The following is a 12082-nucleotide window of genomic DNA, read 5'->3' on the forward strand; positions in this document are numbered from 1 at the left end:
AGGACCCACAAAACTGTGAGTCAGGTCCCAGTTACAGCTTTAAAGTAAGCATCGTCCAACAGATAATCAAACATATGCACTCAAACATATTAGCCAAACTTCTTGGCCCATTGCTACATTTTTAGGTGACTTCTAATATACATAGAGCTTCACCTCTCATACCTGGTATAGGAGCTATAGCTGGGAAATCCAAGGGATTTTTCTACCTTGTATTTAAGTTTTTCCTTATTTGCTCACTTAAATAAGAGGGTTTTTTTCTGCATTCCTTACACAGAGTATTGAAAACCAGAAATAACTGATAACTTAGTTATGTTCTCACCTATAGGATCAGTGTTCTAAAATAGAAACTAATGAACCTATGGCTGCACATTAAAAGAAAGAGAAAGAAAGGAAAAAAATAAAAATAAAAGCAAAAAAAACAACTAAGAAACCCAAACAGAAACAAACCCCCATAGCATTCAACCACTCATAGTTAAAGCCAAGATGTTTGTCACCACAAGCACAACTGTTTATGGAGTAAGTTAGGGAAATAGCTCTCTCTACTGCTAACAAGCAGAGGCCATATATCAGAGCGTAATGTAATTGCATCCACAAAACTATCATATTACACCAGCACAGCAGAGGGCTTGTTGTGGAAATACAAAGCAGACTGATTCTCTGTTTCATCTGAAGATACAGCCTGTCTGTGACTTGTGAGTGCTTTAGCTAATCCTACTGTCTAGACAAGGCCTTAGATCTGAATTTTGTATTTAGGAAGCATATCCCTGAATTGTTCCATGTGTAAGACTCCTCCCATCCATAAGGGGTAGTACATACAACACCGTGCAACCGTGAGGAGGGAACCATATACAAGAGCGAGACATTTCACGTTTCCTCGTGACGTTGTGCGATCACCTCCTGTTGCTGTGCTTCATGTTGCAGGTAAATTTAGTGCACACTCTGGTCCGGAACAGCAGCTCGTCCTCCTCTGGAGAGTTCAGGCGAGCAGCGGAGGGTGAGGAGATGAAGCGAGGCCAAGGGCAGCCAGGGACATGAATCACCGGGCGGCAGTTCTGCAGCAGCAGGCAGCAGGGCTGCACAGCTGACAGGAGGCTGCTACCACCTGCTGGAGAGAATGCAAATACTCACAGGAAAGGAAGAAACCAAACGTTTATTTAGCCTTTTTGGGGCAGGAGTTGGAAAGCACCCCTCTGCATGTGGTCAGGTTACTGAAAGCGGGCAAAAGGCCTTGGACTACTTGGTGCCCTCCTTAAAAAAAACCCCAAGCTTCTGGAGTTGCAGACGAGGAGGATCTAAATTGTTTCTAAAATGGCTTTCAAAAAGAAATACCTGTTCAAAAAAAAAAAAAAAAAGCAAACACAAAACCACAAAGCACTACAGTAATTTTTTTTAAGCTCAGCACATGACTGGAGCACTGGACTCTTCACCTGGACATTTGGGATCAGCAGAGCTGCTACAGAGACCTAAGCTGTGATGATAAATAAGTAAATAAGTAAGGTCACTGATGGAGTTATACCCGTGTTTTGGGTGACCTGGGAAACAGCAGCCTCCTGCAAACACCCAGCAATAGCTGAAGGCAGCAATATTACAACGAAAGCTCCGATCCAACGTAAGTGACTGACATGCAAATTTTCTTCCTTGATCCTGCAGGAGGGCCCAACCTCCCACACAGATTGATTGCTTGGCAAAGGCACAAGCCCTTTAGCCGCTGACCTGAGGCTGGCACCAAAGTAAAGCACAAATTCCATTTCCACAGGCAGCGCCCAGCGCTGCTGGGAAGCTGGTGGTACCCCAGCCTGCTTTTGCAGCTTGTACAGCTGGCACAGGTCCCTCATGCCCCATCACCTGCCACAAAAGCCTGGTGTACCCTCACAGCAAAAGCTGGAGCTGCTCCTCCCTGCTTCTTCTAGCAGCTCTGGGCCTTTGCTACAGGAAAGCTGCAGATCATGCCATAGGGCAGGAGCCCCAGGGCTGTGGGCTCCTGCTAGTCACTGCCCTTCTGTAGGCCAGTTGAGGGCCTGATGGCGGCTGCAAGCCAGCTGAAGGCTCTGAACACCCAAAGAATAGCAGAAGTCAAGATCTAAAGATCCTCTGCTAAAGACTCTCTGCTGACCTTGCTGTAGCGTGAGGATTTGTTTGAGTCTGTGGACAGCAAGAAGCTGGGGACCAGATACTTCCCATGGCCTCGTCTTCAGCTGGCCCCTCAGTTATCAGATCGAGAGATAATGCTCATTTCTGGAGAGCCCTGTTTACAGCCACAGTCCTGGGAGAGTCTGTCAGTGCTACCACAGCCTTGAGAGAGTGGCGCTGGCAGGAAGGCAGATAGCAAAGGGAAGCAGTCTGTCTGCTTCTGATAGACAGCCATGGTGCCTTAGAGCAGGGACCAGAAAATGTAGGCTCTCTTCCTGCGAGTCTCTGGGTGAGTTCGTTGATTCTCATATCCAAAGTTCATAAATAAATACCTCTGAATTGAAGCCCAGGTGTCAAAGCGCTGTGGTTCTCTATAAAACAGAAATACTAGTATTCCCTTTCTCCTATTCTTTTCCATTAAGTTATAAAATTCCCAAAGCAGTGCCAGCTTTTTGCTGTTTGTATTCAGGCCACAAAGGGGCTCTGTCTTCAGCCAGTGCTGTAATTGCAGCAACCTTGTGGGAAGCTCCTGACTCTCCTGTGCTCTCTGAAGCTCTTCCCACATGAAGGTACAACACAAAGACTCTGCGGGGTCAACCTGTCTAGGTGCCACGGTGTCCCAGACTTGCTAGTCCATCTACCCACATCCCAAAAACCCTCTATTTACCTGACTCCCCCACAGAAGTTTGTTTCTCAGCCTGCATGTACATGTCAGAAAACATATCCCTTTGACCATAATGAGCCAGTCCCAGCTGTGCTATGTATTCCTTTTGCATCATTAGTACTTGTGCTGCCCTTCACCCTTCAAAAAGAGACTACTGAGTGGTAATATAGTGGATGAGATGGGGAGAGGAGGTAAGGCTGCTTTTCCTTATGAGGGATGAGGCTCTTTGACCCTTCTGGCTGCGGTTCCACCAAACACTTACAGACCTTTGAACAGTTCTTGAGGTCAATAAGTTTTCATCCATATCCAGCAGAAGCACCTGGAGCCAAGAGTTTATGGCTCAGCATGCTCCCTTTACGTATTTTACACACCGCAAATTGTGGCAAACATGTCCTCCCACCGTAGTGTTCACCATCTATGCAATGCTCTGAGCTGCTCTCACCTGTTTTGTGGCTAAAAGGGCCAAACACAGGCCGTCCAGGTGCTCTGTGTCTTCTTGCTCACCAATCTTTTCACCCAGTGAGTGGAACCACACTGCTGCAAGCCTGGAGGTAATAGATTCACTGCACAGAGAAGTGGGTTAAAAGGCCTTGGGACAAAGGCACGCTTATTTTACTTAGGGACCCCGCAAGGGCAAGCAGCTAAAGCCTTCACTAACTGTGCAGAGGTGCTTACAGAAGCTAAATTTCCTTTAGTGAGGCAAAGAAATCACCGGCAAACAACAAGCAAACACCATCAAGTCAATCTTAAACCCAAAGTCACACACACCTCAGCACTCCAGAAAGGGGAGCGGTTACCCGAGCATAAAATAAATAGGAGGGGTAAGCATACAGAAACAATAGAAACCAGACTGGACTAAAAATATTTACAGTGCAGGGTGGAAAGGAATATCACTGCTCTGCCTGCAACACATGGTCCAGGTATGGCCAGTTGGACGGAATGACACGTTTGGAAGGTCACGCTTCCTTTTCCCAGCTGTAGCTCCCACAGTTGCCACCAGAGGACACCAAATTCCTACATTTTCACTCCTGAAGACAACGTGTATCTGGACCCTTCGGCTGGGAATGGGGAAAAAACGTAATGGCTGTGGAGCTGTAGCTCCAGTCCTCCGGAGGGGAAGCCCAAGCCAGGCGATTCTTAATAAGACCTGTGGTTGTACAGTTGTACAACGACACAACAGAAGCTCTGTATCCTCCCTTACAGTCAGAAGCCAAATTCAAGCTTGCATATTTTCACACTTTGAAGACCAGTAATAATACAGAAAATATCAGTGATTCAAGCGAACGCTACATGATCAGAGACCAAAAGCCACTGCCAGCTGAACAGATGCTCTTATTCCATATTCCCATTGAAAGCGCTTTCCAAAATTCACAGCTTTGCCAGGCTTCAGCCTGACATTTCAGCTGAATATTGCAAAAATGCCATCAAGTGCTAGAAGCCTTTGTTTTTAAGACGGAAAGGCTGGGCTCTGGAATCAGCTATGGGTGCAGGCATGGGCCTGTGCATAGGATTTTCTGAACAATTAATCTGCACATTATTATTTCAAGTGATCTCAATAAATTGCAAAAGCTGCTCAGAATCAACTGGATAAAATTCAATAAAAACACAGCAAAGTACTATGATTGGGAAGGAGAAATTAAGTGCACAAATGAACGACTTGGAATAATTGGTTAAGCAGCAATACTACACTAAAGGATCTGGAGGAATTACAGTGGATCATATAATGAGTCAACGGTATGCTGCTGTTGCAACAAAACCAAACATTTCTTTTGGGATATGTTAATGGAGTGTCATAAGTATGTCACAGAAGGTCATTATTATGCTTTACCCCAAAAGAGAGCTCATTGATGCTAAACATTGTGCCAAATTTGGTGCACCAGCGCTTTCAGAAAGATGGAGTTTAGAGCAGACCGGCCAGCCCAACAGGAAGCTTAAAGGAGGAAAGCTGGATTGATGGGGGGAGTTTTTTCCAGGAGAGAGGAGAGTGAGAACGGCCAACCTGAATGCAGTGGGTTGTTCTAGCCAGCACCAATTATCACGCATCTGTTTTCCCTGGCAACTCAGAAGAAAGATATGGAGAGGGGGTCCCAGATCAGTGTGGAACAAAGACTCCAAACCCAGGGCTAGTTTGGGTTTCATCTCAACAGGTATCTCTGTTTTTCTTACGTAAGAGGAAAGGCATGCAGGTGGGGGATGGGAGGGGTCACGAGTTTTGATGTGACTGTCAGTGACAACCTGGAAACTTGCTTTCAGGTGAGGAATGGTCCTTTTAACACAACAAAGTGGCACACCCAGGACTGCATACAGAGACCACACCTACTTGAGCCAGCTTCCACGGGGTTGTTGGTACAGCAAGCAAAGGAGAAAATAAAGACTGGAGATGGAGCTTCCTTTTTGCCCATTTCTCCCCCAGGTCAACCTGACCTTATGAGTAGTATGGCAAGGCTGTTCACGTATTACTGCTTTCTGCGGCTCCTGGGGACCTTCATGGTCTCGCTAGTCTCACAGCTAGTCTCACTCCATCCTCTTAGACCCGGTTTCCAACAAGCACCTAAACAAATTTGGGCACATGCTCATTTGGCAAAGGCCTTAAGCACATGCCTAAATTTTAGCATGAGCTTCCAACGACATGTGTGTTGAATGACTTCTGCAACAAGGCCTTAAGCTTAAAAAACACACATAGATAAGGCTCTAGCTTGTTCACTAGCTATGTTCACTACCACCTCTCTGACACTGAAATAGATGCCTTGCATAAGAATGCTCTCTTGCTTCCTCTCTGCTGTAACTCATCAGCTCTTCCCTGCTCCGGGGCACGTACCTCTAGGGACAGATGAGATCTATTCCTGTTTGTTACTATGCAGAGCTAGATCACAGCAGCAGCGATAAAGGCCCTTGCACATCCTAGCTTGCTTTCTGATACTTCCCTTTTCTCTGGAATTCATGCTCCTCACCCGCCCTCACTGCCTGCCCCCTTCCCCGTTTGCTCATACTTCTGGAAAGATGACTGAAGGCTAACTAATGAGTAAGACGCTGCTGCACGTCATCGCCTGTCTGCTGCAAGAAGGGGTGAACAAGTTCGTTTGTCCACAGGTTAAAGTGAGGTTGCCATCCAAACAAGGAGCAAGTAATTGGGTGACCAAGCTGGGAAACCTGCCCTCTCTTCTCTCTTGTCTGGAGCATTTAATTTCTCTTGTTTTCTTCGTTGCGTACACCACTTTATGCCTGCACAGCATCTTTCAAGCAAGGATCTCAAAGGGCTTCATATACCTTAATTAAGCCTCATAAATCCCTAATTGATAGATGAAAATTCTGAGTCACAAAAAGGTGAAGTGATGTGCTCATGGTAAAACAGTGAGTCAGTTGCAGAGCTTTAAGCGCTGTGGTGATCCCAGTCTGGTACTCAGCATCTTCCCCACACGCCAGACTTTATGGAAGACATAGATCTGCTTGGAGAGCATGTTCAACAGCCGCCTGACACAGTTCCCAGTGGCCGTTCAGTCACCAGCAGGGAACAAGCATCAATGGCGTTTGGTACTGTGGTACCCAGAACTGGCTAAGAGTGGCAGCCAGGTTGCTGGAGTACTGTATAAACTGGGAAGAGCCCCAGCCACCATGCTCCCAACTGGCTGCCGCTCCAAAGCCTGCCTGGGGCCAAGGGCCCTGTTAATGGCCATTTCCAAATCCCCAGGCAGCAGCCATGGGACAAGGCCAGCCCCTTTCCCTCCCAAAACAGCATCCTGGCAGGAGAGGGCCATCAAGCCCTGATAAACGCCTGTAGGAGCAATGTCATAGCCAGCTTCAGGCTGGCATAGGGGTTGGCCATGGTCCTGCAGAGGCACGGTGTGCCCTGCACTCAGGGGCCTGGCCCATGCACCTGAGCCATCTCTCTGCTGTCGGGTGGCCCTGGGGCAAGTCCCTTTTCTCCTCCATTTCCCTCCCCAGCCTTTGTTTTCATGTCGGTAGCGTGTAGGCTCAGCAGGGCAGGGACCCTCCCGGCTGGGCGTTTGCGTGCTGTGGCCCCGGCCAGGCCAGGCCTGGCCAGCCTGGCGTGGCCCTGCCCGCCCATCCCGCCTCGGTGCCGGGCAGCCGGTCCCTCTTGGTGGACATCGTCACAGGCTGCTTTCCAATTATAGCATTTCAGGGCTGCGACCGTGTTTAATTGTCTGAGTTTTATAAACACTAAACGGCCTTGGCTGACGCCCGAGTTAATGATCCCCTGCAGAAGCGACTTTGGCCAGCCGTCTCCCAGCCGGGCCCTCGCCACACCCGCCAGAAAGGGTCAATTAAAAAAAGACAGGAGAGGATAAAAACGCAGAAACGCGACTTAAAAGATGATGCTGCATCTGAGGAAATGACACATAACTCCCTCCCGTCTGCCAGTGGGATGTGGTGCCACTGCTGAGCTGGGCTCTCCTGAAGGCACCGAAGAGCAGGGGGCTCTGCTCCTCAAACCCTCCTGCCCACAGTGGGCATCACAACCTGCCCGCGCCTGAGCAACCCTTCCCACCGCCCCAGTGACAGCCCGGACGAGGGTCCCACAACAGCACAAGGCTTGTAGGAAAAGAAGCAGTTCGATTCACCTACTGTGTCAAACCAGTGTCTCTTTCCGTCAGGTTTTCCCCCGCAGTTAATATCAACAAAGAAAAAAAATAATAATAACAACCAACACAACCCACCTCAAAAATGCAAACAGAATGAAAAACCCCACAAGAGTAAATAGCCAAGGCTTTTATGTTAATGCAAGAGTCGCTGACAGCATCAAAACAAAGGAAAAATCTCTGGGTCAAATTTGCAACTGATGTAAATAAGCCTATTGAGTTTCAGTGAGGAGCTCTGACTTTCATACGGTATGTATATACAGATATACGCTCCTCTCAGCCCCACTAATGCATCCCAGCTCAGTGCACGAAGGACACTGGAAGGGGAGCAGATGATACTCCGATATAATTTGTACATATGCACCACTAAAGCTCAACATTTCTATTTCCCAAAAAAAAAAAAAAAAAAAAAAAAAAAAAGGCAAACCACACAATCTGGCACAGCATAGTAACATATAACTCCTTTCATAGATTTTTCCCTTCCACAGGGAAGGGGAAACTGGAAGCTGGCCAAGGGATGAGGTGGCATTCTTCACAGACCTCTTCACTGCCACTTCAGCTGCCACATGCAAGAATGGGAGTGATGTTTGTTTTACCCTCTGGCACATTTCCTAAGTGTGTTAAATTCAACTAGTTATTCAAAGATACTCAATAACAACACTATTGAGACCTTAGAAAGCCATAATGGTTTCTTCAAGTGACAAGCACTATGAACAATGGCAGCATCGCAATGTTAGGTTGCAAGCAACTGCAGTAAAGCACATCCAGGAAAGAAAAAAAAAAAAAGAATTGGTTTTTTTTTTTTTTTTTTACCAAAAAAAAAAAAAAAAAAAAACAAAACAACAGGGCGAGCGCACAGCTGCAAGGCGGCCTGGGTAATTGTGCAATGCTGGGAACTCTTAGGTAGTTAATAATTATACTCAACCTTCGGTCTAGTTCCTAACAACACCCCTAGGCGTGTCGCTCTTACAGAATAAGGGCACACGCCCTGCTGTGTCTCCTTGCTTAACAGGAACACAAAGTACAGTAGTAGGAGGTGTTTCCTTGAACTCTGAACAATTGGACATTTAAGGATTAATTACTGTTAAGGAGCTTTGGACTGGCAAACACACTAACTCAGCTCTTGGCTGCGTCTCCCAGCCAAGTTCTCTCAGTCATCCTAATTAGACATTCTGATACCATCTTTAATTATATGATCTCACATACTATATTTTTTTTTTCCTTCTTCTTTTATTTTTTCTTTCCTTACACTGAACCCCTGTCCTGCGCAGCACGCCAGGCAGGCAGAGCACGCAGGGGTGAACCGGCGGGGAGGCAGGCGCCCGGCTGGGTGTCGCTCCCCCCAGACTCGCTCGGTGCAGCAGCAGGGACCAGGCACCGCTGGGACCCCAGGCGGCTGGGACCCGAGCTCCCCGCGCTGCCGAAAACACCCCGGGTCTTTCACAAGAGGGAGGAAAGCGTCGAGCCTGCCGCAGCTCCCTCGCTGCTGTGGGCAAGACGGGACCTATACTGTATTTGTCGGTATTGACTGCAGCCCGGCTGGAAAAATCCTGCGCCAAGCGGCGTCCCGCGCCAGCCGCCAAGAGAGTGCGTGTGTGTGCGCATGTATACACACACAGGCTCTCCTGTACACACCTTGATCTTGTTGAAACAACAGGAGGAGCATAGTGCGTGTTATTAATGTTTTTCACCTTTGTAAACACTGTATCGCTGGGGCGATGCTCCTGCCTCCCGACTCGCAGCACCCAGCGGTGCTGTGGGCCTGGCGCCTTCCCATCCCCCTTGCCCCATCGCTTGCCAAAAGCTGCTGAAGCTGCTTCACATTCAAGCTGGTCCTGTTGGTCTGCAACATCCTTCCTAAGAAGGGACCTGGCTACATCTGAGAGTCACTAACCCAACGTCACCTTGGCTTCTGTGGGTCGCCGTTTGCTGCCCGCCCTCTCGCAGCTCCCCCTTCCCCCAGATGCAAGGAGGGAAGTTTTGGGTGGCGTGCTTTGAACTGAAACGCTGCTCTGCTGAGCTGGAAACTCAGCATACCCCGAGGTCAGCCGAGGTTCACTAAGCTGAGGAACTCCTTAAATGGTATAGTCTGAAAAGCTGCCTCCTTTGGTCTTTGTGAGCAGCACAGGGACGGATGGGCACGTTCCCAATAGGACCCTTTTCTAAATGCTGGACCCCCAACCTCATGTGAACGTGGGGGCAAGGAGGGAACTGCAGCCACCGTGCTTTCCCCAGCGCCAGCCTGCTCCTTGGAAATGGCTCCAGGATCCACCCCTGCCTTCACCTGCCAGAAGAACTGGTTGGCCTCAGCGGTGAGGGCGTGTGGCAGCCGTGCTCGCACTGCGCTCCTGGGGCTGACAGGCACCCCAGCAGGGTCTCTGCCTGTCCTCCTCTAGGGTCTGGGCTAGCCTGCAGGCTTAAGTGTTGCTCCGTGCTTCACCACCTCTTCCAACATCAGGGAGGAGAAAAGGAAGACCTGACTGTCCCAGGCAGGCAGCAGTACCCCACACAGGGAGGAGCCCTCTCCTCCCAGCTCCTTGGCGTTCCTTGCTGATTCAGAGTCAACATAATGGGGCCGAGATGGCGCCATTGATCCTGCTGGGCAGGCGGAGCCACTGCATGGTAGGGATTAGTAATGGCTTTCTTCCCCATGGCACCAGGTCACAGGATTCAACCCTTTGTACAGTCCCGTGGTGGAAACTGTCTTTCTTCCTCCCTCCTTGCCACCAGAAACGTGCCTGTGGAGCATCCTGGGGAACAGAGAAATGGCAGCAACTGCACAGGGAAATTAAGAGTTGGAGCCAAGTGAGAAAATAAAGTAGGGACCAGACAATTACCACGGGTGGAGAACAGACCTACTCTGCCAAGGCAGCCAACCATAAACTCTTACAAGCAATTCCCTGGGAGCGTCCTTCCTTTCAGCTCCCTAGGACCAGGTATGTCCATGCAATCAAGGACCTCCTACATTCAAGGTGCCTTTTTGGGTGGCTGTGAGTTGCCAAGACCTTCACTGTACAGCTCCTTCTGTTCTGTGCCACCACAACATTGTTCCTCACAGCTGCCTGGGGAACACCTGGCCAGGAGTGTCTGTGGTTCTAGCAAAACCCCACCTCCACCAGGGCGACAGAAGCAGGGGGAGGAAGAGCATCACTCCCGGAGGAGGACCCATCCCAGCTGCAGGTGCTGGCAGAAGAACACATAAAAGGTCAAGGGAAGCACCTGAAGCTGATGTTTTGAAGGTGTCACTCTCCTTCCTTTCCTATTCCCTCCCTTTCACCACAGACAGTGTTTCAGGCAGATCTTCATTTCCTCAGCTACCGAAAGTGAAGAAGGTAATTAGATACCCATATGGCCTCAAGAACATTGCTCAGAGTAGAGATTTAATCACAGTCCTCAGGGCTCATAATCACAATGTTCAATTGGAGGCCACAAAAGGCAGTAACGTCTCCCATCACCCCCATGACCTGTAGCAGCCAGGGAGGAGCAGTGGGTCACGGCCTTCTAAGTCAGAACAGCCTAGAATGAAGGCTCCTGCTGCGTGAGGCTTTGGTGCCGCTCACTGTCGGTGCTGACACCCTGCCCTAAGCCCTGGCTTTAAGGGGTCGGAGCAGGGCTGTGCCTGGTTTAGACCATAGGGTGATCTTAGATGTGGAGGGATCATGAGCTCACCTTTCCCCCTAGATTACTGGAGACATTCACAGGCCTCTGGCATCTAACTTTTCATTCAAGCCCACAGGCTGGCGTCTGCTGCTCTACCCTCATTAACATGAGATAAACAGTTTCAAAACTAAGTGAAGTGCATTTCAGAGTAGTAATATGATGTAAGCAACTGAAAATGGAATTGGGCGAATTAGAGCATCCAGTGCTTGAATAACTCAAACTACCCAAAGGAAAAGAACTGACCTATTTCTTCCCTTTGCCCAAAACTAGCATCATCTCCTGCTGTGGCCGTTCACATCAGTAATCACCAGCATGAGTGTATGTCATCACTGGGAGCCACTGATGAATTTGCCCGAGTCTAGGAGCTCAATTAGGGTTACAGAAAGGGGCTGGGGGATAAGGGGGAGCCTCTGTGCTCAGTTGATGGATTGTGCCTGACCCATGAGCTCACCTAGGATCACCAGCTGCAGATCCGTATTTACCTTTCCAGGGAACTTGAAAAACAACTTCTGCCTGAGAGAGGAAAAATGGTAGGAGAGCCTATGAAAGGCAAGTAGGCAACAGTTCCTGGCACTGCCTGTGAACTTGCAGAGTTGTACAGTCATTTGCGGGATGCAGGTACTCGATTACGGCCATGTAAGGCCTGTCTCCCTCTTTCCCCCCCCCACTAGGCTGTGGAATGGAGCATGCAAAATAAAAAGGGAAATCTGAGACTCACACTGCAGCAGGCTGAACAGTTTACATTCTTGTCTGCCATGATATCCTCCTCCCAGCTTAGTTCTTATCTGTTTGACCTCACATAGCCAGCATCAAAAAAGCTGATATTTAGTACAGAGGAATTCTGGAGTTCAAATGAGATGATAGCACTGCAAGGGGTAAAGAAATAAGCTCGCAATATACTCCTTCTGGACTACATGGAATCAAAAGCAGAAACGCAGAATGGTTGAGGCTGGTGAGGACCACTGGAGAGTGTCTAGTCCACTCCATTGCTCAAGCAGGGTCAGTTACAGCAGATTGCTCAGAGCCATGT

Source organism: Calidris pugnax, unplaced genomic scaffold (assembly GCF_001431845.1).
Source record: "Calidris pugnax isolate Ruff unplaced genomic scaffold, ASM143184v1 scaffold24, whole genome shotgun sequence".
Classification (NCBI taxonomy): domain Eukaryota; kingdom Metazoa; phylum Chordata; class Aves; order Charadriiformes; family Scolopacidae; genus Calidris; species Calidris pugnax.